The sequence below is a fragment of the Monodelphis domestica genome, chromosome 7, assembly GCF_027887165.1.
Source record: "Monodelphis domestica isolate mMonDom1 chromosome 7, mMonDom1.pri, whole genome shotgun sequence".
Taxonomy (NCBI): domain Eukaryota; kingdom Metazoa; phylum Chordata; class Mammalia; order Didelphimorphia; family Didelphidae; genus Monodelphis; species Monodelphis domestica.
In genome coordinates, this window is record NC_077233.1 from 219,688,035 (window position 1) to 219,713,596 (window position 25,562).

Sequence of the window (25,562 nt, forward strand, 5' to 3'; positions counted from 1 at the left end):
GGGTAAAAGGCATGATGTATCATGCTCTAATGGAATTATATCTTGATGTACATTTTTTTAACCCTTACCTTCCACCTTAGAATCAAGACTATATATTGGTTCCAAGACAGAAGAGGAGTAAAGGTTAGGAAACTGGAGGTAAGGGATTTGCCCACAATCACACAGTTCAGAAGTCCATCTAAGAAGTGAGTCCTGATTTGAATTCAGGACCTCTACTGTCTTGGCCTCTCTATCCATTGATCCACTTAGCTGCCTCCTTACTATTTCTTCTCTATTGCTCTCCTTCCTTCTTCCCTTCTTCTGCCCCCACTCCAGACTGGTTTTAGCCAGTGCGAATCTCCCTAGTCTAGTCTAGTCTAGTGTTGGATTTGGAATAAGGGACCCAAATTCAAAATCTGACTCTATAATTTATTAGGTGGTCATTTAATCTTTCTATATCTCATTTTCTCTGTAGGATAATGAGGAAGTTGGATTAGATGATCTCTAACGTCCCCTTCTCTAAATCTATGATCCATTGATGCTATGAATCAGTTAAAAAATATAAACCCTTACCTTCCATCTTAAAATCAAAACTATATGGTTCTAAGGCAGGAGAGAGTAAAAGTTAGGTATTGGGGGATTAAATGACTTGCTCAGAGTCATCTAGCAAGAAGTATCTGAGGCCAAATTTGAACCCAGAACCTTCCAATTGTGGGCCTGGCTCTCAATCCACTGGGTCACCTAGCTGTCCCCTTGATGTACTTCTTTGCAGAGGTGGGGTGGGGGGACTACAGATGAAGAACATCACACATTCTCAAACTTAATTGATGTTAAGTTAGTTTTTCTCTTCTCTTTTTGTCTTTGTTACCAGAAGCTCAATTGAGAAATGAAAGGAGGAACTGAGGATGATGTTTTAAAAAACATATTAATAAAAATGAAAGCTAAAACATTTTAACAGTCTTTAAAGGAGAATCTTAGCTCAGCTCCACCACTGGAGGACCACATAACCTTGGGCAAGTCACTTCTCCCTGGGGCTAATTGTCTCCCTTGTCATATAAAGTGGTTGGACTATGATCTCCGAGATTTATTTTTGGTTCTAACAGAAGAGGCAAGTAGGTAAGAAGCAGAAGGGGCTGGCTGGAAATTTTCCAACTTGGAGGTTAATCAACTACTAAGTAGACTTTAGAGGGAAAAAAAAAGCAGACAATAAGGCAACCCATGCAGAGCAAATTGCTCCCCTCCAGGGTCTCTTTGAGTGTGTGTGACCCAGATGGCATCACTACAGTGCTTAGAGAGTTTTGGACACTCTCTGGGCTGAGAGAGAGGAACGAGAGACTCGAGGCTGGCCAAGAGTGGGGTGGAGACGTTCTGGAGGACCTCTTAGGGACTGGACTGTGCCAAGGAATGAGGCGGGCATGAATGCTCTCAGGGATCCTCCACTTCTTTCTTCGTTTCTTTTTTTTAACCCTTACCTTCCACCTTGGTTCTAAGGCAGAAGAGTGATAAGAGTGATACAATGGGGGTTAAGTGACCAGATTTGAATCTAGGATCATCCCATCTCTCTAAGCTCTTCCACTTCTAAAGAGAAAAAGTGGAAGTGGTTCAGGTTAGCATCCTTGAGTCCTCACTGACATATTTTTTTAAAGACCCTTACTTTCTGTCTTTAGTAACACCTCTAAGACAGAAAGGCAAGGGCTAGGCAAATAGGGTTAAGTGACTTGCCCAAGGTCACACAGCTAGGAAATGTCTGAGGCCAGGTTTGAACTCTAGGCCTGGTGCTCTGTCCATTGGGCCATGAGTGGCATTTTTGAGGGGATATGAAGACCAATCAGCTCTAAGCCCCTAGAACTGTAGTTCTTCTCCAGGGTGAACTCATGGCATATTCCCTTCCCAGGTTTCTCTCTGGCTTTCTGGCAACTGCTCAGGAGACAGGATAGCGCCAAAGTAATTGTATTTAACTCAAAGTAAGATGTGGGCTCTGGTGTTGGTTTTGCCACTGCCTAACCCTGTAATGTGGGGTAAATCATTCCCTTTCTGTGGGTTTCTTTTTTTTTATCTAAAAAAGTGAGAGAGGGGTTATATCTACCCTCAGATCATGCAGTCATTGAGAGAATTAAATGGCATAATGTATGTGAAAAGTCTGAAAAATATGCATGAAGTTCTAAATGGATATAAAATGGCATGCTCCTAAGGAACTTTGCGGCAGCTATGTGCTACAGTGGGTAGAGCATTGGACCACTAAGTCAGGAAGACTTATCTTCTTCAATTCAAATCTGGCCAAAGACACTTCTAAGCCGTGTGATCCTGGGCAAATGACTTAACTTTCTTTGCCTCAGTTTCTTCATCTCTAAAAAGAGCTGGAGAAGGAAATAGCAAACCATTCCAGAATCTTTGCCAAGAAAATTCCAAATGGAGTTGCAAAGAGTTGGATACACTGAAAACAACAACCACCAAAAGGTCCTTTGAACTCTGTCTCCTTTCCAGTGGGAGGCTGAGGGGGGGAAATGGGCACCTGAGGCATTCTGAGAGATAGAAGAGGGGGTGGATGGATAGATGGATGGATCTACAGAAGCCAGAGGCAATTAGCTGAGAGGAGAGGTAAAAACAAAGGACAGGGAGGATTAGCTGATCTTACTGATTTCTTTCTGCCTGGAGAGCTTCCTTTGTCATAGTCACACAGGTACAAAGTATATCACTCCTACTAGGCACGACATCACTTGTATAAGAGTGTCTGGCAGGGCATGAGGATGACAGCCTTAAAAGTCTTCTTTACTCCATTTCTTAATGGGAGAGGTTTTTGCCTTCATAGGAGTATTTAGTTTTTTAATGAAATCAGTAGAACCTGTGGTTCATCGTATATAGTTGCTTTAAAATTAGATCACTTGGGGGGGGGGGGGCTGGGCAGTTGGGTAGCTCAGTGGATTGAGAACCAGCCCTAGAGACGGGAGGTCCTAGGTTCAAATCTGACCTCAGACACTTCCTAGCTGTGTGACCCTGGGCAAGTCACTTAACCCCCATTGCCTAGCCCTTACCACTCTTCTGCCTTGGAACCAATACACAGTATTGATTCTAAGACAGAAGGTAAGGGTCTAAAAAACAAACAAATAAATAAATAAAAACAAAATTAGATCACTTGGAAAATAAATGTTCCTTAAAGAATGAAAGTGAGGTAACAAGCATTTGTCAAGCACCTACTATATGCCAGACAGCACACCAAGCACTTTACAAATATTATTTCATTTGATCTTTATAACTACCATGTGAGGTACATGCTTTTTTACTGTTGAGGAAACCGAGGCAAAGGCAAAGTGACTTACCCAAGGCCAAATAGCTAAAAGGTATCTATGATCAGGTTTTTAAAAAATAACTCTTACCTTCTGTCTTAGAATCAATACTGTGTAATGATTTCAAAGCAGAAGAGCAGTAAGGGCTGAACAGTGGGGGTTCAGTGATTTGCCCAGGGTCACTCAGCTGGGAAGAGTCTGAGGTCACATTTGAGTGCAAAGCCTTTGATCTCTAGTCTTAGCTCTTAATCCAGTGAGCCACCTAGCTGCCCCTCTAAAGCCAGATTTTAATTCAGATCTTCCTGTCTCCAGTCTCAGTCATCTATCCTCTCTATCATCTAGGTGCCTAGAAGAGGGAGTCACTTTTCAGCAAGGTTTATTTATTTTCCCCTGACTCAGACCCATTTTGTGCCCTGATTTCCTGGGGGAAGAAGAACAGGCAAGGGCTTAGGCAGTAAGGTCTTCTCTGAAGCCTTTTCAAGAACCCTTCCCCCCCAAACACTTTTCCAGTTATGAACTCAGGCTAGATCTCAGGATGGTTTCCTTCTTCTGCCTTTGTCCATTCTTACCTGGCCTCGGGAATTCCCCTTTGGGCTGACTTAACTTGAATCATAGGACTGAATTCTATGTGATAAGTTTTCGATCTGCCACTTGGCCCCAAACATGATCCCTTTTAGCTCTACTCAAGGTATCTATCCTGGTTCCCTCTTGACCTGTTGCCCATCTGTGCCACATCTGTGCGCTGACCGCTTCTTTGAGGTAGCTTCCTCTCTCCCTCTGCTCCTTGCTGAGAGAGAATACCTGATAAAAATGATCCTTTACCTGGAAGCTGGAGGTTGCCTGATGATATGGAGCATCTGAGATGAGCAATCTGGTGGCTGTTTCCCCTCTGACGTCATGAAGAGACTCTACTCATCTTTCATTGCTGACAGAGTGCTGTTCCAGGATGTATGGGGAAGGATCAGGCACAGAGACTAATACTTGCTCTGCAGAGAAAGAGAAAGGAAGTTCCATAAGGGAGAAGGGAAGAAAACGATGCCCATAAGAGCTAGTCACCCAAGAGGGATCAAAACAGGCCATCCTTCTTTGGGTTGACAGAGGCATCAGTTAGGAAAGGATGAGAAGAACAGGACAGTTCCCAAGCAGATGCAGCCATCTGTTGGAATGAAACAGTTGAAAAGCTAATCTATCAGTGGTGTAGGGTGGAATCAGAAGACCCCGCAGACAAAAGCAGGACCATCCCAGAGGAGACATGGGAATGGAACGCTGGCGAAGAGCCCAACTGATTTCTCCCTCCCTGCAAACTTCTGCAATACCATTCATTTAGTAATTACCATATCTTACCTGGCATGTTAACTCTTTTCTCATGGGTGTAACTCAAACTAAACTCTAGGGCAGGGGTCCCCAAACTACAGCACGAGGGCCACATGCGGCCCCCTGAGGCCATGTATCTGGCCCACCACACTTCCAGAAGGGGCACCTCTTTCACAGTACTACTTCCGGTGACATAATCCTTTACATGGAGCCTTGTTCTGAGAGTAACTGAAGGAGAACGAGGCACTGCGCAAAGGACTGTGTGACTGCACAATGGAAGACGTCAGCATGGTGAGCAGCAATCTGGGGGAGGGGATGTCGAACTGTGTATACTGCTGCCCAGTAGAGTGGTGGCGGTGATGGGCCTGTGCAAGGTGTGACAGGCCCATCCCAGCCAGCACTGCAGCCTCTGCTATCCCAGACAGCCATATGCAGATTTGTTCATAGTTTTTTTATAGTTCAGTCCTCCAATGGTCTGAGGGACAGTGAACTGGCCCCCGGTGTAAAACATTTGGGGACCCCTGCTCTAGGTTCCACACTGCTGTTGTTCAGTCATTTCAGTCATGTCTGACTCTTCGTGATTCCATTTGGGGTTTTCTTGGCCAGGAGACTAGAGTGGTTTGTCATTTCCTTCTCCAGCTCAATTTACAGATGAGGAAACTAAGGCAAATGGGGTTAAGTGACTTGGTCAAAGTCACACAGCTGGTAAATGGCTGTCAGATTTGAACTCAGGAAGATGAGTTTTCACACTCCTTGAAGGCAGGGCTTTTTGTACCTTATAGTCTGTATCTTCCATAGCATCTAGCATAGGAGAGCAATGTGTTATAGTAGAAAGAGCACCAGACTTTGATTCAAGACCTACTCTACTACTTACTGGGTGACTATAAGCATGTTATTGTACCTTTGTGTGCCTCCGTTTCTTTATTTGTAAATTTGATAGATGTCAATTAGCAATGTGTAGGGAGTAATTAGATAGTTCAGGGGATAAAATATACAACCTAGAGTTGCAAGGACCTGGATTCAAGTGTGGCCTGAGACACTGTATGACCCTGGGTAAGTCATTTAACTGCCTAGTCCTTGCTCTTCTGCCTTAAGAGTTGTTACTAAGACCAAAAGGGTTTTTGAAAATTCCCAGATGCTAAACATGACAGACCAGAGATCAGAAATGGGGGACTGATCTTGATACCTAGGACCTCCTGTCTCTATGTCTGGCTTTCTCTCCATTGAGTCACCTAGCTGCCCATAGGGTGAAGGAAGGGAAGGGAAGGGATGGAAAAGCAAGGAAAGGCAGGGGAAGGGAAGAGAAAGCAGGGGAAGGGAAGGGAAGGCAGGGGAAAGGAAGGCAGAGGAAGAGAAGGGAAGAGAAGGCAGGGGAAGGGAAGGGAAGACAGGGGAAGGGAAGAGAAGGCAGGGGAAGAGAAGGGAAGGCAGGGGGAAAGGAAGGCAGAGGAAGAGAAGGAAAGGGAAGGCAGGGGAAGGGAAGGGAAGACAGGGGAAGGGAAAGCAAGGCAAGACAAGGGAAGGCGAGGCAAGACAAGGGAAGGGAAGGGAAGGAAAATTGTCCCTGTTTATTAGGAATAAATTCTAATAGGAGGAGAGAGAATATAGAGGTAAGACAGGATGAAACAAGATTCTTCCCACCTATGCTGCCATTATGACACAGAAGGTGAATGAAACAAGGCTTTCTGGGTATAAGGAACAAACTTAAAAGGAAGAATATCTTTCTAGGACTAGTAAAGAGCCCGAGGAAAGGCTGGAAAACCCCAAACCTCTATTCCCTTTGGAACAATAGGCCTGTCTAGGGAGTTTCTACCCAGCAGTGAAGAAGAGTAAGAAAGGGGGTGGAGTATGGTAAAGTCTCTTCACCACAGTGATTGATGGGATGCCAGGCTTGAGGCTGTGATGTACTTGCACAGGGTGGGGGTGTGGACTGAGGGGAGAGACAGCACACTGTGAACAATCTAGTCAGGCAGACGAGATAGGGCCGATACATGGCGTGGGGACAGGAGTCAGACGGAGGGGCAGGCACAGGGAAGACACTCATGATTCTTTTCTCCAATCTGCACCGGGGTGAGGGATGCTTGGCGCTCAATAACACATCATGGTTTTTAAGTGAACAATCACACCCTTTGATTTATTTGTGGGTTGGGAGCACATTTGGGGAAGGCAGACATCACTGCTAATGATGGGCTCCTCAGCAGGATCCAGGAAAATCTCTTCTATCTCCCAGTGACTTATTACTTGGAAAAACAAACACAGATACAACCCACAGCTGGGGAAAGACACACACACACATGCAGACAGTCACATGGCAGGCAACTACACATAAGAACATACACAGAAGTAGTCCCACAGAGACACACCCAGGCACAGTCATATTTAATGCAATGCATTCCCCAGAATTCAAAGCTCTGAGCTTATATAGACTTGGTTATTCAGTTGTACCCGACTCTTTGTGGCCCCATTTGGAGTATTCTTGGCAAAGATAAAGAAGTGGTTTGTCATCTCTTTTCCTAGTTCATTTTACAGATGAGAAAATGGAGGCAAATAGGGTGAAGTGATTTGCCCAGCGTCATACAGCTAGTAAGTGTCCGAGGCTGGATTTGAACTTGGGTCTTCCTGACTCTAAGCCTGGGCACTATATCCACTGTGTCACATGGTTGCCATAACCTCCTTTGACTTGTTTTGCCCAATCCAGTTTCCTAAGAGGAACACAAAAGCCAGTTTCTGTCTAGTTCTCCAAAGTTGTGAATAAAGGGGCCCCTGTGCAAGCACTCAAAGTAATAATGCACATAGGGTATAGGACAGCATTTATTTAACCCCATAGGAATTTCAAAACAACATAAAGTATTTATAGTGCCACAGAAACAAGTGATATGGTTATCTGCCCTTTCTAACATCAGTAAGTATTTTGAAAGCTACCTTTACCATCAATGACCTATACAAGACACTAGACAAGAGCACCACCCCAAAGGTTTAGAACCTCTCCTCCCCCCTACCCCCCCAAAAAAAACTCTTATTTTCTGTCTTGGAATCGATACTAAGTATTGGTTCCAAGACAGAAGAACAGTAAGGGCTAGGCAAGAGAAATTAAGTGACTTGCCCAGGACCACACAGATAGGAAGTATCTGAGACCAGGTCTGAACCCAGGATCTCCTATCTCCAGGTTTAGTTCTTTATCCACTGAGACACCTAGCTGCCTCCTTGGTCTCTCTTAAGGGAAATGAGCTTGAGGGTTGCTAAAGGGCCCATTGGCATAACCATGGAAAATATTCTAAATTAATTAATTAAATAAAATTTTCCAAAAGAAAAAAAAAGAAAAAAGAAAGGGCCCATTGGATTGGCATTATTGAAATAATATATTATTATTAATGTAGTGTAGGCTGAGTGTAAAGCCTAATTTTTCTTCTTCTTTATTAAATGTTAATCATTCATTTCTAGATTTTCCACTCCAAAAATTCTTTGTTACTCCTCCAGAAAGCTGAGGTTCAGGAAATCTTGTCACTCCAACACAGTTCTCCTCTATCCATGGTTATAGTCTCTCGGACTGAAAGCTGATACCATTGTCTCTGAGATCAGAAGCTTTCCCTTCTCTCTCACTAAAAAATGGCATTGTGTCCTTTCCTGGGGCCAAATTGCTGGCAGATCCCACCTCTGCCTCTTGCCACCTTTTCTGAGGCCATGTGGACAAGAACTGTACAACTAGGACCACAGCTCTAGAACTGGGAAGGGATCTCAGAATCTATTTACCTCCTTCTTTCATTTTATAGATGAGGAAACTGAAGTGGAAAAAGTAAAAGCTTGACCAAGGCTATACAAATGTGTGTTAATGATCTGTCCAATGTACCATACTACCTCCTACAAATGTACCTCCCCCAAAAGCTACCATTAATAGCACCTAGGAAATGGACAGAGTCTATACATATACAAGGGCTTCTTCCCAAACAATACCCAACCTTACAACGCAGGTTGGCTCTTAAGTAGGAAGGAAGGAAATTAGCATTTTGTAAGCAGCTAGGTGGTGTACTAGTTGCAGTGCCAGGCCTGGAGAAGGGGACACTCATCTTTCTGAGTCTCAATCTCCCCTTAGATACTTACTCTCTATGTCACCTTGGGTAAGTAATTTCACTGTTTTCCTCAGTTTCTTCATCTGGAAAATGAGCTGGAGAAAGAAATGACAAACCCCTCCAGTGTCTTTGCCAAGAAGACCCCAAATGGGGTCACAAAGAGTCAGGCATGGCTGAAAAATGACTGAACAAAAACAAACAAGAAACTATTGTGTTCCAGAGACTATGGCTATGCTAAGTGCTTTGAAAATATCTTACCTTTCTCTCTCTGTCTCTCTTTCCCTCTCTCTCTCTGTCTCTGTCTCTGTCTCTCTCTCTCTGTCTCTCTGTCTGTCTCTGTCTGTCTCTGTCTGTCTGTCTCTCTCTCTCTCTCTCTCTTTCTGTCTCTCTCTCTCTCTCTCTCTCTCTCTCTCTCTCTCTCTCTCTCTCTCTCTCTCTCTCTCTCTCTCTCTCCCTTCTCATCTTCTCCACCCAGCTACATAGATGAAAGCCTATGAGGTTTCCCATTAAAGACTCAGCACAAAAGGACAACTGACCCACAACATCCAAAACTAACTAAATCTTCCTCAAACTCTTGAGATTCTATCAGTTGGGGGCAGGTGGGTGGTACTGTGGATAAAGTGCCAGGACTGGAGATGGCAGATCCTCAGTTCAAATCTGACTTCAGATATTTCCTAGCTGTGTGACCCTGGGCAAGTCACTTAACTCCCTTTGCCTAGCCCTTACTACTCTTCTGCCTTGGAACCAATGCTTAGCATTGATTCTAAGTCAGAAGGTAAGGATTTAAAAGAAAAAAGAATTTCCTAGCATTAAATATTTGTTAAAAAGCAAAAACTATCATTAACTAGATGTTAATATTAATTAAAATTAATAAATATTAAAATGTGTTACAAGACATTCAATTTTATTAAAAATCAGTATTAAAAGTGAATGCAAGCTCACTGAAGCCAGGAATTAGTTGTGCCTTTCTTTATATCACCTACATTTATTTAGCATAGTGCCTAGCACAAAATAAGAAAATTGCTTATTGCCTGATTGATCTCTTTTCCCATCTTTGTCTTAGCCTAAACAACAGTTTATCGTCAAGGCTGCCCATTATGCTAACTCTTTCTCAAGTGCTGAACCCTTCAAGGTCCCTCAAAGGTCCAGAGGATACTAGATGGTGAAACTGAATTGCCTCCCTCCCCTTTTGAAGCTAGATGTGCTCTGTAACTCTTCAGTTTATGATGGACTGTTGAAGAAAATCCAGAAAGGTGGATTGAAAGGCTTAGTGGATAGAGAGCCAGGTCTGGAGACAGGAGGTATTTTGGTCTACATCTGGTCTCAGACATTTCCTAGCTGTGTGATCCTGGGCAAGTTATTTAACTCCCATTGCTTAGTCCTTCTTGCTCTTCTGCCTTGGAACCAATACTAAGGATTCTCAAAAAAAGAAAACTAATTTGAAGCACTTTTTTCAAATGACTATAGATAGTTTTGATTTCTTGGTCTGAAAATATGCTTCCTCATATCCTTTGATCATCTGTCAATTGGCGAATTGACTCAGTTCACTGTATTTGAGGAATGAAGCCTTTTCAATAGATTTTTATTCAACCTTAAAGTTTTAGAATCTAAAAACCAAATTTAAATGCTACTGTCTGGGTAGTCTTCTCTAATCTCACCTGCCTGGGATGACTTTCCCCCTCAGACCCCCCATCTTCTGGTCTATTTCTAATTTTTTATTTAGAGACTGAACCTCGCCATCTTGCCCAGGCTGGAGGATACAGTGGTCACTCATGGACAATCCCAGTATACACACAGAAGCTTCAACCTCCAACCTGTTTTCCCAACATGAGCTGGTTTCATTCCTTCTTGGGCATCCTGGTGGCCCCCTATCTCCTGGGGCTTGCTATATTGCTGTGGGACTTCAGACATCTGAAAAACCAATTGTAGCTTGGAATTCCTGAACTCAAGAGATTCATCAGTCTCTCCAGTAGGGTGGGATACATCTTGTTTTGTTCCTCGCTATTCCACCTCTTACTTATTATGTATTCTATGTAGCTATTTATTATGTATGTAGTTATATCTGCAATTATTATATATATTATATTATGTAGACTATCATATCACATAGATATATCATATATTTTATATAATATTATCTATAACATATGTCATATTTATATAATCATATATACATAGTATTTATATAATTATATATAATAGTATTATATAGACTATATAGTCTACAATATATATTATATTATAATAATGTGCTATAGTATTATATTATAATAAAATTATTAAATAGTAAAGTTATAAAAATAATAAAATTAATATAATGTGATATGCTATATCATTTAAATAAAATTATGTATTATTATATACCATATAGATATAGTAGTTAGCTGTGTTGCATTTTATCTCCCATTAGACTATATACACCATGAGGGCAAGAAGCTCCTTTATAGAAACCTTGTATCCTCCACTCACATACCAGAGGGAGCTCAATAAGGAGGTGCTTAATCCATCCATTCTAAAGAAACTGCTTTGTTCAACTGCTTTCCAGAGGGAATCCCAACTGAGCTGATTCTCTGGCTACTTCCCCTATGTGCCTAAGTTAGGGCAATTCTTTTTGTTAGCTCTCTATTTGTAAATATAACATACATTTACATAATTTACATTTTGCAAAGTGTTATCATGTTATCTCCTTTGACTCATCAAAAGTTTTTTTTTTAAATAAGGCAGATGTTATTTCCTCCATTTTACAGATCAGGAAACTGAGACTGAGAAGATATGGGGCTTATGCAGAGGCATATCTGAGGTAGAATTCATACTGGCATCTTCCTGATTCCAAGGCCAGCACTCAATTTACTGTTGCCTGGCTGTTCTCCATCCTACTCACTCTTATCTCTGCCAACAACCTCTTCCTTTAGTCATGACTTCCTGGAACTTCTTAGCCATCATGTACCTTCCTCAGAAGCCCACCTTCTAACAACTTTCTCTGATTAAGAGGGAGGTGGAAGAGAGGGGGGAAACTGTTAATGGTCTGTGTTCATTCATCTTATCTCTTTTATCCTCAGATGATAATAATAATCCTTATATTGGTACAATGCTTTGTTCTTTTTCAAAGCATATTTACATCTCTTATCTCATTTGAGGCTCACCATAATCCAGGGACACCTGACACTATTATCACCATTTGATAGATTAAAAAGAAATTTGAGGCTCATAAAGGTTAAGCGATTTGCTGAAGGTCATGTAACTAATTAGCTGTGTGAAACTTTGACAAAAAACCAGATTTCCTGAGTCTCTGGTGGTCAGGAACAGGTTGCTTAAGTGGTTTTGTGGGAAGGGAAGGGATCATTACCAAAGTCCCAGAGAATCAATGGAATTATAGTCTCCCATAGTAGGGAAGAGAAAGGAACAATCATTTATTAAGTACCTATTATGTGCCAGGCACTGCACTGATTTGTATATTCTCTCATTTGATCTTCACATCATGAGGGGGGGACATGAGTACTATTATTATTATTAACAATATGGAAGACTTTACAAATTTGCATGCCATCCTTTTGTAGGAGCCAGGCTAATCTTTTTTTATATCTCATATAAGCTGCTGAAGTGAGCACCAGTAAGTGCTATTATTATCCCCATTTATCAGATGACGAAACTGAGGCAGACCAGGTTTAACTGACTTGTCCAGGGAAACAGCTGGTAAGAAAGAATTCAGATCTTCCTGACTCTAACCATCGGGCAGCTATGGGGCAGGATCCTTGGAAGCTGATGAGGATAGGGATGGGGAGACCATTATCCCAGCAAGAACTGGGGCAATCCTATCACAGGACCCCCATTGGTCCCAGTCTCATGACTAGCATCCCAGATTTGGCCTTGCTCCTTTTCCTCAAATGAAAATACCGGATATTTATATCAAATTTTACTAAGAAAACAATTTTATTCATCTCATTTGACCCTTACATGAGATAGGTGAGGCATGTGTGTAATAATTATCAGAGCAGGGGCAGCCAGGGTGGCTCAGTAGATAGATAAACCACCAGTCCTGGAGTTGGGAGGTCCTGGATTCAACTTTGACCTTAAGATACTTCCTACCTGTGTGACCCTGGGCAAGTCATTTAAAACCCATTGCCTAATCTTTGCCCTTATGTCTTAGATAGAAGGTAAGGGCTTTTAAAAAAATAATTATTATTGGATCATAGATTTAAAGTTAGAAAGAAAACTTGAGGCCACTAAATACAATCCTCTCCTTTTAAAGATGAGGAAACCTGAGATCTGGAAAGATATTAGAGACTTCCCCAGAATCAATGAACAAGTTGCAATGAGCAGGATTTGAACCTAGAACTTCTGACTCTTGGGTTTTCTATGATACTCTAAGGTTGAGAAAGTGTCTTTTAACACCTCCCAACCCCCCAGGAAAAAGGCAGGGTAGGTCCAAGGAAAGCTCAGCGTTTAAGAGAATTGCCCCAGGGCACCAGCAGATGGGGCCAGTACTCAGAAGGGAGCCTTAGACAACTAGATTATTCAGGGCTCCTTCCACAACAGAACTGCTTACTTCCAGCCCAGAGAAAGGGAAGCTGAAAGTAACCATAGCAAACAAACCTGCCAGTGTGAACAAAGTGTGTGCAAATAGACTAAATGAGTGGCATGTAATTACCTAAAATTGTTAGTTAGCAGTGGATGTAAATAACCAAAAAATATGGAGGGAAGGGGGGGAAATGTTAATAAATTGGAGTTAATTACTCAACAGCTAATTGAAATAATAATGGGTCCGATTTGAATATGCTAATACCATTGAACCTGTGTTGAAAAGGTAATTGAAATAAAAATAGGGCAAACTTAAAAGGTGCCTTGAACCTGTCAAAGGCAAGCGAGTAGGCGGAAGGGAGGCGGGAGGGGGAGCTCCCGGGTAAGCTTCCTGAATGGAAAGCTCCTTAGCTCAGCTTCCCATAGGCTGGCGAGCAGCGAGCCTTAGGGAAGGGCTGAGAGATGAGCCAATCGCATGAGGGCACTTGGAGATGGAGAAGATTTGCTAGACTGGAGAAAGGTGGGACGTGCCTAGTGTGGGAAATCGGTACCGGGAGGAAGGGGCGGCTAACCATGGCTCTAGGAGGGCTTTCTCCTTGAGACCCTCCACTCCAGTCGGCTGGTCTGCTCCCTGTGAGCCCCTTTCCCTTCCTCGGTCATGCTTATTCCATTAACAAATGAATGAATGAATAAACATTGATTAAGTACCTAAATGAATGAATGAGTAATCACTTAAGGTGACAGACACTGGGCTAGGCATTGAAGATACAAATAAAAGATGGAAACAATGACTAGTCTCAAGGATGAATGAATGAATGAATGAGCACTTAAAGTGACAGATACTGGTCTAGACACTGGAGCTATAACTAAAAGAATGAAATAATGACTAGACTCAGATGAATGAATGAATGAATGAACAAAAACACATTTAAGGTAACAGACCCTGGATTAGACACTGAAGATACAAATAAAAATAAAAGAATGAAACAAAGAATAGTCCCAAGGATGAATAAATGACTAGGCACTTAAGGTGATAGACACTGGTCTAGGCACTTGGAGGTAAAACTAAAAGAATGAAACAACTAGTCTCAAGGATGTATGGATGTATGGATGAATGAATGAATGAGTGATTAAGCACTTAAGGAGACAGACACTGGTCTAGGCACTTAGAGGCAAAACTAAAAGAATGAAACAATAGTCTCAAGGATGGATGGATGAATGAATGAATGATTAAGCACTTAAGGAGACAGACACTGGTCTAAGCACTTGGAAGTGAAACTTAAATAATGAAAAAATGACTAGCCTCAAGGATGAGTGAATGATTAAGTACTTAAAAGTGACAGACAGCTAGGCACTTGGAGGTACAATTAAAAGAAAGAACAATTGGGGGACAGCTAGATGGTTCAGTGAGAACCAGACCTAGAAATGGAAGGTCCTAGGTTCAATTCTAGCCTTGGACACTACCTAGATGTGTGACCCTGGGCAAGTCACTTAACCCCCATTGCCTAGCCACCACCACCCTTCTGCCTTGTATGCAGTATCAATTCTAAGATCTAAGGTAAGGGTTTTAAATAAAAGAATTAGATTAGATGATATCTCAGGGGCAGCTAGGTGGTGGGATCTGGGGTCAGGAATACCTGAGTTCAAATCTGGCTTCAGATACTTACTATCTGTGGGCATGTCATTTAACCTTGTTTGCCTCAGTTTCCTCAAATGGCCAAGCACTCCAATATCTTTGCCAAGAAAACAAGTTTGGATGAGTCTCAGACTGAACAATAAAGGTGTTCTCTCAGCATCACCCTTCCAGCTCTAGCAGCCTGAGTCTCAGCAGGGCAGCTAAGATTCAAACACAGGCCCCTTCTTCAACTGTAAAAGGAGAGATGGGAACAAAATGACTTTTCAGTCCCAAAACTACTCATCCTAAGACTCCAGAATCCAGTGGGTTTCTCTCTTCTACCATAATTACTTGAGGCAAGGGACTGAAAAAGGAGTGTGGGTCAAGACTTGGTTATTGGAGCCTGAAGCAATTTTAACTTGGCTTGCAAAGAAATCTTTCTCCAACCCTCCTTCCCTTCTGTGAGTCTCAATTTTCTCATCTATAAAATGGAATGAGTAATTGTTTTTCACAGTGACCTGGCAAGAATCTCAGAGAGCTGCCCTGCCTCCAATATGCCCTGCTTTCGGGGGAGGAGGAAAGCAAAGTGTCCAAAGAGCCAGAAGGCCCCGGTGGAGACTAAAGAGAAGAATCAGGGGAAGGAAGGGGAAAGGCGAATAAATGAAAGAGATGAGGAAAAGAGAGAAGGGAGGGAAGAGCGGAACAAACAAGAAAGGTAGAGAGATGGGAGCAGCGAGGGGACAGAGAGAAGGAGCTGATGTGGCGTGGGAAGAAGACAGAAAGCTTACAGGCTTGACAAACCCCCAGTGGTTGCAATTACAAGAGTCTGCTGGGCTAGAAAATCTGCTTCAGGTCATCAAATTCATGTCGTTCCAATTAAGATAAGAGCCATCTCTCCCTTCCCACCCGAGGGCTGGATCCTATATAAGTCAGGCAGGGGGTGATGCAGCAGCCTGGGCTGGTGTCAGCCAGGGTTCAAAATGCCCCTCATGGGAGAAGCTATGGGTGGGAGACAGAATCAAAGGCAGGCAGCCTGGATCCCTACTAGCCACAGGTCTGTTCTTCAGACCTATCTGGGCTGGAGTGCCTGAAGGGGAGAGGTGGGGAAGGGTCAAAGAAGAGAGCTGGGGCCGAATGCTGGCACCCGGAGTTTTGCCCTCTCTCCCTCAATCCCCCCAAGCTGTAGCTGAGCCCCAGGGCCCCATGAAACACAGAGCCTCCTGCTTTTCAGGCCAGGCTGGAAAGAGTGTTGGTTGTATTGCATCTGTTACCAACTAGATGTCTTTGGGAGCTGCTTAGGCTCTGCAGACTGGGTACCACATCCTGGCCTGGAGAGCTGCCTTCCAGAAGTTTCTATTCCCTGGTGGCATCACTCATCCGGACAACCTGCCGCTGTTTACACTACCCACAGCCACACAAAAACATTCCATCGGCATGGTTTGTTGTGGTCATTTTTAATTATTTTTTTTTGTGCCAATTACACGTAATAACAAATTTCTATACTTGTTTTCCTAAATTATATGATCAACCTTATGTCTTTCCTTCCTTTCCCTTCTCCTCCACAGTGCTGGCAGGCAATTCGACCTGGGTTATACATGCATTATCACACAAAACATTTCCATGTTATATTAGATGCTTTCAAGGAGTTAGTAATGCCTCGGTGACTTTTAAGAAGCAAAATGGATAACTAGGAATTATTTTTATGATGTATTTCTCCCTCAACCTCTTTTTATTTTATATTTTACCAATTACATATAATAACAAATTTCCACATAAATTCTCCTGAATTATATGATCAAACTTATCTCCCTCCCCCTTCCAGGAGATGGCAGGGGGTTCCCTCTGTGTTATACATGCATCATCATGTGAAACATATTTCAATATCGTACTGCATGTTTTTAAGAAGTTAGAAATACTCCAGTGACTTTCTAAGAAGCAAAATGGATACTTATTTTTATGATGTAATTTTCCCCTCAACCTTTTTATTTTTATTTATTTATTTACATTTACCAATTACATGTAATAACAAATTTCCTCATAAGTTTTCCTGAATTATATGATCAAACTTATCTACTTCCCTTCTCCTTCTTGGGGCTGGCAGAGGATTCCATCAGGGTTATACAGGTATTATCAAATGGGCATGTTTTTAAAGGCTGGTGCATTTGTTTGCATTACAATTTGCATCATCAAGGGGCAGGTAGGTAGCACAGTGGATAGAGTTGGGAGGACCTGGGTTCAAATTTGATCTCAGACAATTTCTAGCTGTTTGACCTTGGGCAATTCACTTAACCCTTGATTGTCTAGCCTTTGCCCTTCTGTCTTAGACTTATTACTAAGGACAGAAAGTAAGGGTGTGAAATTAAAAAAAAATTAGGGGGTAGCTGGGTGGTTCAGTGGATAGAGAGCCAGGCCTAGAGATGGGAGGTCCTGGATTCAAATCTGACCCTAGACACTTGCTAGCTGTGTGATCCTGGGCAAGTCACTTAAGCCCCATTGCCTAGTCCTTACCACTCTTCTGTCTTGGAACCAATGCATAGTATTGATTCTAAAAAAAAAGAGGAAGTTGGGGGCAGCTGGGTAGCTCAGTGGATTAGGAGCCAGTTCTAGAGACGGGAGGTCCTAGGTTCAAATCTGGCCTCAGCCACTTCCTAGCTGTGTGACCTTGGGCAAGTCACTTAACCCCCATTGCCTAGCCCTTACCACTCTTCTGCCTTGAAGCCAATACACAGTATTGACTCCAAGACAGAAGGTAAGGGTTAAAAAAAAAATTATTAAAAAAAAAAAAGAGGAAGTTTTAGATAAGAGTGATTGGGAAGACCTGGGTTCAAATGTGACCTCAGAAACTTGGTAATTGTAGTGACCTTGGGCAAGTCACTTAATCCCATTTGCCTAGCTTTTGCCCTTCTGACTTAGAATAGTTACTAGGACAGAAAGTAAGGACAACATTTTTTTCTTTTAAAAGATAAAGTTCTGACCATTATTTTGTTGAATGTCCTGGGAGAGAGAATTAATAAAGTAAAATTCATAATTAAAAATATAATTTACGAAATGCCTAATATATAATAAAATATATTTGTGAAACATATTTTATAAAAGATATAATAAAACTATAAAGTTATAAAAGATATAATAAAACATAGTTTATAAAACATATACTTTATAAAACAGAATATAAAATATAACATGTAACTTGTAAAATAATTTCTAAAATACAGAATAAATATATGATTTATAAAATATATGTTGTAAAGCAAATTACAAAGTATAAATTTATAAAGTAAATTTATTTAAATATTTATAAAGTACCCTCTATGTGCCAGGCACTGTGCTGCTTCACAAATATTCTCTCATTGGATTCTCACAACTCTTTGAGGCAGATGCTATTATCGTCTCCATTTTACTATTGAAGAAACCAAGGCAAACAGAGGTTAAATGCCTCGCCCAGGGCCACACAGCTAGTATCTGAGGTTGGATTTGAACTGAAGTCTTCCAGACTCCCCCAAGTCTAGCACTTTATCCACCACATCAGCAACTGCTTCCTTTCCAGGGAAGAGACTCGACGCTCTGCAAGGAGGACCCAGTGCTGTTGCTTTCACATAAGTGACCCTGGGGGTCTGCAATCTGAACTGAAATGAGGGAAAAGATAATGAGGTGCAGAGGTGGGAGGCTCAGATTCTGGTCCAGCCTCTGCCAACTCACCATCGGACTGATCTTGGGAAATGCTCATAGCCCATCTGCATGTTTTCCCCTTTACTCAATGCTGATACTAATACCCACACTACTACCCCACAGGGTGGTTGGGATAATGGATGTGAAAACACTTTGGAAAGTATAAAGTGCTACCCACGTCTGAGTTATTATTAGAGTTATGATCTTGCCTGGAAACTAATCCCCTGCAATACAGGAACCAGGAGACAAGCCCTTTGGGAAGTGTGATCTGAGCTATGGTCTAAGTGTGTGTGGGGCAAAGAATGATCCTGGGGATGGAGGAGGGATCTTTAGTCAGTTGAGAAATCTTTATAAAGCACCTACTATGTTCCACAGTGTGCTAAGGTCTGGGGGTGGGGGGTACAAAAAAGGTAAAAGACAGTCCCTGTCTGCCCTCAAAGAACTCTCAATCTCATTGAGGAGACAGCAAACAAACAGAAATTTATGAGCAAGCTATCGACAGGATAAAGAGGAGATCATTAAGGAGGGAAGATGCTAGAATTAAGAGCAGTTGGGAAAGGCTTCCAGGAGAAGAGGAGATTTTAGCTGATGCTTGAAGGAAGCCAAGAGGCAGAGATGAGAGGGAGACAGAACATTGTAAGCATGGAGGACACACAGAGAAAGTGCCTGGAGTGGGGAGGAGTGTCTACAAAGTGGGTAATGATGCTGATTGTCTAGTTTCATCCCCTCATTTTACAGATGAGAACACTGAGGCTGGGGATGGTGGGGAGAGTGATACATATCAAGTTAAGGGCAGTCAGGGCTTGGACGAAGGCTGATGTGGTGCAATCAAAAAACCAGAGTTCAAATCTGAACTGATTCTCGGTTTATCTGTAGTATTAAGTGGGTTGGACTATTTAACGTCTGAGTGAGTGCCTTCCTGACCTTTAATCCATTATTCTGTGAGGGAAACTGTTGCTGAAGTATAGTAGAAAGGTCTAAAGTCAGAGGAGCTAGGTTCAAATCCCAGCTTTGCTATTTAGTAGTTGTGTGATTTGGTGCAAGTCAACCTTCCTAGTCCTCAGTTTCCTCATCTGTAAAATGGGAAGGTCCTTTAAGGTCCTTTCCAGCTCTAAATCTATAACCTGGATTGGATTAGATTGGGGGGGAGGGGCAACTCAATGGCTCAGTGGATTGAGAAAGCCAGGGCTACAAATGAGAGGTTTGGGGGGGTTCAAATCTGGCTTCAGACCCTTCCTAGCTATGTGATCCTGGGCAAGTCACTTCACCACCATTGCCTAGCCCTTACCTCTCTTTTGCTTTTAAACTGATACACAGTATTGATTCTAAGAGGGAAGGTGAGGGTTAAAAAAAAAAAAGATTGGATTAGACGGGCTTGAAGGTCCCCTCCAGCTTTCAACCTAGAATCCTGTAATCTTTCCTCCACACCATGTTGCCACTCATAACTGCTCCACCAAAGGCTTTTTTTAACTCTCTCCACTGTTGGCTGTGGAGGTTGGGTTTACTAGTGAGGGGCAGTCTATGGAGAATGGGGGAAGACCAAGGCTAGGGATAGAAAGGAAAATTCAGCAACACAGTTCTACTCTCAACTCAGGAATACATGGCCACTGGGTGCCCAATCCTGCCACTGCTGGAAAAATTCTGGTCAATGGACATTTATAAGGTGCAGTTCAGTCTTGTCTGACTCCTCATGACCCAGTTTGGGGTTTTCTTGGCAAAGTTGCTAGAGTGATTTGCCATTTCTTTCTGCAGCCCATTTTACAGACAAGGGAACTGAAGTATATAGGGTTAAGTGACTTGCCCAGGGTCACACAGCTAGGAAGTGTCTGAGACCAGATTTGAACATAAGAAGAGGAGTCTTCCTGACTCTAGGGCTCCATCCACTCCACTACCTAGCTGCCCCAGTATAAGATACAAATATCAGCCCAAACCTTGGTGTATATATATATATTTAAGAGCTCTTAAAAAAACAAACAAACCTTATCTTCCATCTTAGAATCAATACTGAATATTGGTTCCAAAGCAGAACAGCAGTAAGGGCTAGGGTTAAGTGACTTGCCCAGGGTCACACAGGTAGGAAGTGTCTAGGGTCATAATTGAACCCAGGTCTTCCCATTTCCAGGCCTGGCTCTCAATCCACTGAGCCACCCAGCTGCTCCCTTAAAGAGCTCTTAATCTAAGACCTCTGAAATCCTAAATTTAGTATTTATTAGCTTGGTGACACTGGTCAAGTTATTTAACTTCTGAGAATCTGTTTCCTTTGTAAAATGGGGATAACAAGGGGCAGCTACGTGACTTAATGGATTGAGAGCCAGGCTCACAGACATGAAGTTCTGGGTTCAAATCTAACTTCAGACACTTGTGAGCTGTGTAACCCTGGGCAAGTCACTTAACCCTCGATTACTTAGCCCTTACCTCTCAGAATCAATACACATTATTGATTCTAAGATGGAAGGTATAGGGTTTTAAAAAAGTAGAGATAATAAATGAAAGCTTGTTTTACATGCTTCATAGAGTCTTGTGAAAAATCTGATTTGTAAACCCAGAAAGAGCCATCCTTTTATCAGCTGGGGGTCCCTGTGAACTCATCCTTTGCCTGCCTTTCTTTGTTACAAGGAAGGACTCTATGGGGGAGAGGTGTGCAATATTAGAAAGTGACCAGCATATAAAAGAAAAAATAACAATAAAATAGTAAAAACTCCTAAAATTGGCTGGGCCAGCTAGGTGGTGCTGTAGATAGAGTGGCTACTGGGGTGTCAGAAAGACTCATCTTCCTGAGTTCAAATCGAGCCTCAGACACTTACTAGCTATTTAATTCTAGACAAGTTACTTCACCCTATTTGCCTCTGCTTCTTCAAAACGAGCTGAAGAAGGAAACAGCAAAAAAGGACTCCAAGTCTCTTTGCCAAGAAAGACCCAAATGGGGTCATAAAGAGTCAGATACAGCTGAAATGACAGAATAACAATTATGTGGGGAGAGATGTGATATTAGAAAGTGACTAGTATATAAAAATAACAAGAAATCATTAAGAACTCCTAAAAAGACATATTAATTTTAAAAAATTCTCTGTCATTGAAGAATTGCAGCCCAGTGGATGGCCCTCTATGCTCCCTCCTCCCACCAATCCCAGAAAATGAAAAGGCTCATGGATGGAATCAGAGGCTCAAGAATGGTGAACAGATTACCCATCAGGACAGTGCTATTGACTTTCCAGAGCTCCTTAGCATCCCTGATCTCATCCAGCAGAAGCTTCCTGGTATAGAAAGTAAAACAATAGCTGAGAGTCATAAGACTTAGTCTCTAGTCCTGGCTCTGCCTCCAACTAGTCTGGGTTTCACACACACACACACACACACACACACACACACACATTTAACTTCTGAGAATCTCAGTTTATTTATAGGAATATAAATTTATATAATAATTTATAGGAATACAAATTAATATATTATGTATATAATATATTAATTTGTATTCATATAAATTTAGAAATAAAAATACATCTATAAATGCCTCAAATGTAAAATTGCCTGGGTGACCTTGGACAAGTCATTTCCCACATTTAGGTCTGCATATTCCTCCCCCTATATAAAATAAGAAAGGCAAACTAAATAACCTCTAGGGAATCTCTTCCAGTTCTATTGTTCAGACAAAGGAGGGCTGATATCTTACTGATGAGGCATCTGAGGGAAGGGGATGGTACAGAGTTCAAGTGTTGAAGACCAGGACCAGAACCCAGATCTCCTACCTTAAGTTTAGAGACAAGAAAGAATCATCTAGGGGCCACTAGGTGGCTCGGTTCATAAAGCCCAGAGGTCCTGGGTTCAAATGTGATCTCAGATACTTTCCCAGTCTAGTCACTTACACCCTTCCAGCTCTTCTGCCTTAGAACCAATACACAGTATGGATCCTCAGAGGGAAGGTGCGGGTTTATTTTTATTTTTTTTAAAGCATCTGAGAGTCTCAGGTCTGAAAGTGACTTAGCCGAGGTCACAGCTAGAAAGGCAGTGGGGGCGTGGGGGGAGGGGGCAATTGAGTGAGGTGTCCCGTCTTACCCTCCTAGCCTTGTCTTGTCTTGGGCGGAAGGAGACCCCCTCTCTGCCTCCCTCCCCTGGTGGCAGACACCTCCCCAGCAGGCGAGCCAAGAGTGAGCTAGGCTTTTGTTTTCCTGCCGGGGAAGCAATTAGTCGTGCCTTCCCACTCAGGTTGGCCACGGCGGGCGGCAGAGCTAAGGAGTTACGGTGAGTAATCCTGCCCAGTCATCACTCAGCCTGGCAGAGGATGGGCCACTTTGGGGGAGGGGGGCTGACGCCGGAGTGTGGAGGGGGGGGATATCCCCCTCCCCTCTCAGGGCCCAAGCAGGAGAAGCTCATCGAATTGCAAATGGCCAGGCAAAAGGGGGAAAAAGAGACCAAACTTGACATTTGCATTTCAAACACTTATATCAGCAAAACAAATAACAGTAATTATACCATTTGCATATTTTGTTAAATGATTGTTTAGCGAGGTGGGGAGATGGAGTGTGAGCCCAAGGAAAGCGCTGATGCCAGCAGCCTGGCTAGGCGGAACAGCTGTTCCCCGGCTCTCCAGGTCTGGCCAAAGTGGAGTTGATTCGAAGTTGTTGGGGGTGGGGGCTGGGGAGTGGGGGGAGGATGAAACCAGAGAAGCAACCGAGGCTGCGGGAGAAGGGACCGAGTCAGCCTCTTGCTGGCACACACGCAGCTAGAGCCAGGGGTCTTGGAGATCCAATTCCCTTGCTTTTTTAAATGAATGAGTAAACTGAGGCTCCAGGGAGTTTAGGTGGTTTGGCCAGTCACAAAGGGCGAGGGAGTTGAGATTTGAACCCAGGACTTTCTGCTGAAAGAGACGTAGAGGTCAAAGTCATTTTACCGGGGAAGAAACTGAGTCCAAAGGCCAACTGACTTGGCTGAGGTAAGTGGAAGAAAAAGAATTTGAATCAGCTTAAGGGTTTTTGGTACCAGTTTCCCAAAACACCGTGTTCCCCCCAAACAACAACAACTGTTGATACCTTGGCAGAGAAAACTGTCAAGCCAAGGCCAACAGAACCCTGAAGAGATCTGCTGTGGCAGTTCGCTCCCTCTCACAGCCTGCCCCCCTTTCTCTCAGGAGGAGGCTTCTGCATGGCCACCTACCTACCAGCTGCCTCCATGCGGGTCCATTTCCACAGGACCAGGACATTGTGTTCAGATGGCAAATCTGTGCCCCAACCCCCCAGGACATTCCCTCCAAAGAGGTTAAAAGAGGTAGACTTCCTAGGGGGTGCTGGCACTTTAATAGGTCATAAACACTCCCAGCAAGTAGGGATTGTTTCCTGCTTTGTACTTGTATCACAGGGACACTCCCTGGCCCATAGAAGGGAGCTTAATACTGGTAGATGGATGTAAAAGAACAAAAAGCCATTAAAAGCCAAAAAAAAGGGGATCTCTAATGGTAAAGACTGTTACTCAATTGCAATGGAGATCTATCTGACCAAATTCCTCAAATTATTTTCCTAAGGCCAGCTGTGCCTAAAGTGACTTCAGTTCGGTCATGTTCAACTCTTTATGACCCCTTTTGGGGTTTTCTTGGTAGAGATCCTAGAATAGTTTGCCATTTCCTTCTCCAGCTCATTTTTTACAGATGAGGAAACTGAGGCAGTTAGGGTTAAGTGATTTGCCCAGGGTTCCACAGCTAGTAAGAGGCCAGATTTGAATTCGAGTCCTTCAGACTCCAGGCTCAGATCCTCTTTCCACTGCATCCCCTTGAAGTAACTTATTCAAGTCCCAGAGGCAGAAGTGTCAGAGTTGGGATTTGAACCCATGACTTCTCAGAGTTACAGGGATCCATTTGAAAAACCTTCTGTCTGATGCCAATTTTGTCCAGTGCCTTTATGGAATCTTAAAGGCAAATTCCAGTCTCTGTGTGAACAATTCCATTGACTAAGGATTCACTCTCTCAGAAAGGCAGACCATTCCATGTTTGTTAAGAAAGCACTTGGGGGACAGCTGGGTGGCTCAATTGATTGAGAGCCAGGCCCAGAGATGGGAGGTCCTCGGTTCAAATGCAACCTCAGACACTTCCCAGCTGTGTGACCCTGGGCAAGTCACTCAATCCCCATTGCCTAGCTCTTACCACTCTTCTGCCTTGGAGCCAATACCCAGTATTGATTCTAAGATGGAAGTTAAGGGGGAAGGGGGAAAGGAGGGAAGGAAGGAAGGAGGGAGGGAGGAACCAAGGAACCTGGACCTCAATATCACAGAAAACTTTCACGTTGCTTTACAGTCCTAGTCACCTCCTTCTTCAGGGGTTCTTCATCTGGTTTGGCATTTTTTCCCTAAAATGTACTCCTGAATATAAAGGCCCAAAGCCCTGAGCTTGGGGTCAGAAAGACCTGAGTTCAAATCCAACCTCAGCACCTTCCTACTTGTGTGAGCAAGTCATTTAAGATCTGTTTGTCAAGGAGGCAGCAAGGTGGTTCAGTGGATAGAGTGCTAGACCTGGAATCGGGAAAGACTAAGTTGAACTCTGGCCTCAGACATGTCCTAGCATTGTGACTCTGGGCAAGTCACTTAACCTCTGACTTCCTGACAAAGGATCCACTGGAGAAAGAAGGACAAACTACTCTAGTATCCATGCTAAGAATACCTCCTAGATAGTTATGGTCCATGGGGGGGGGGGGGGTCACATAAAGAGCTGAATACAATACTCAGTCTGACCAGAGGAGAATACAGCGGGATAATAATGGCAATCAGAATGCCATCCAATTCAACAAGCATTTTGTAATACCTAGAATGTGTCCCTGGACAGCTAGGTGGTACACTGGTAGACTTTGGGGTCCTGGATTCAGGAAGACTCATGTTCATGAGTTTACTAGCTGTGTGACCCTGGACAAGTCACTTAACCCTGTTTGCCTCAGTTTCTTCATCTGTCAAATGAGCTGGAGAAGAAAATGACAAACCATTTCAGCCTCTTTGCCAAGAAGAAACCCTAAATGGAGTAAAAAAGAGTCAGATGTGACTAAAAAAACGACTAAACAATTACAAATAATGTGTCCAGGTACTCTACTCGGTACAAAGATCAGAAACTTAGTAATTACTAATTACTAATGAAGGGGC

General features: G+C 42.9%; 1 protein-coding gene across 5 annotated transcripts in view; it reads right to left on the minus strand.

Annotated features, from left to right (window-relative positions):
- The window catches only part of ELFN1 (extracellular leucine rich repeat and fibronectin type III domain containing 1), a 225,445-nt gene that overhangs the window by 97,698 nt on the left and 102,185 nt on the right, over window positions 1–25,562 (minus strand). For all 5 annotated transcript variants that reach the window (XM_056806491.1, XM_056806490.1, XM_056806489.1 and 2 more), the window contains one exon: window positions 4,086–4,249. The gene's annotated coding sequence lies outside the window, so the exon portion shown is untranslated. The remainder of the gene's footprint in view (window positions 1–4,085; window positions 4,250–25,562) is intronic.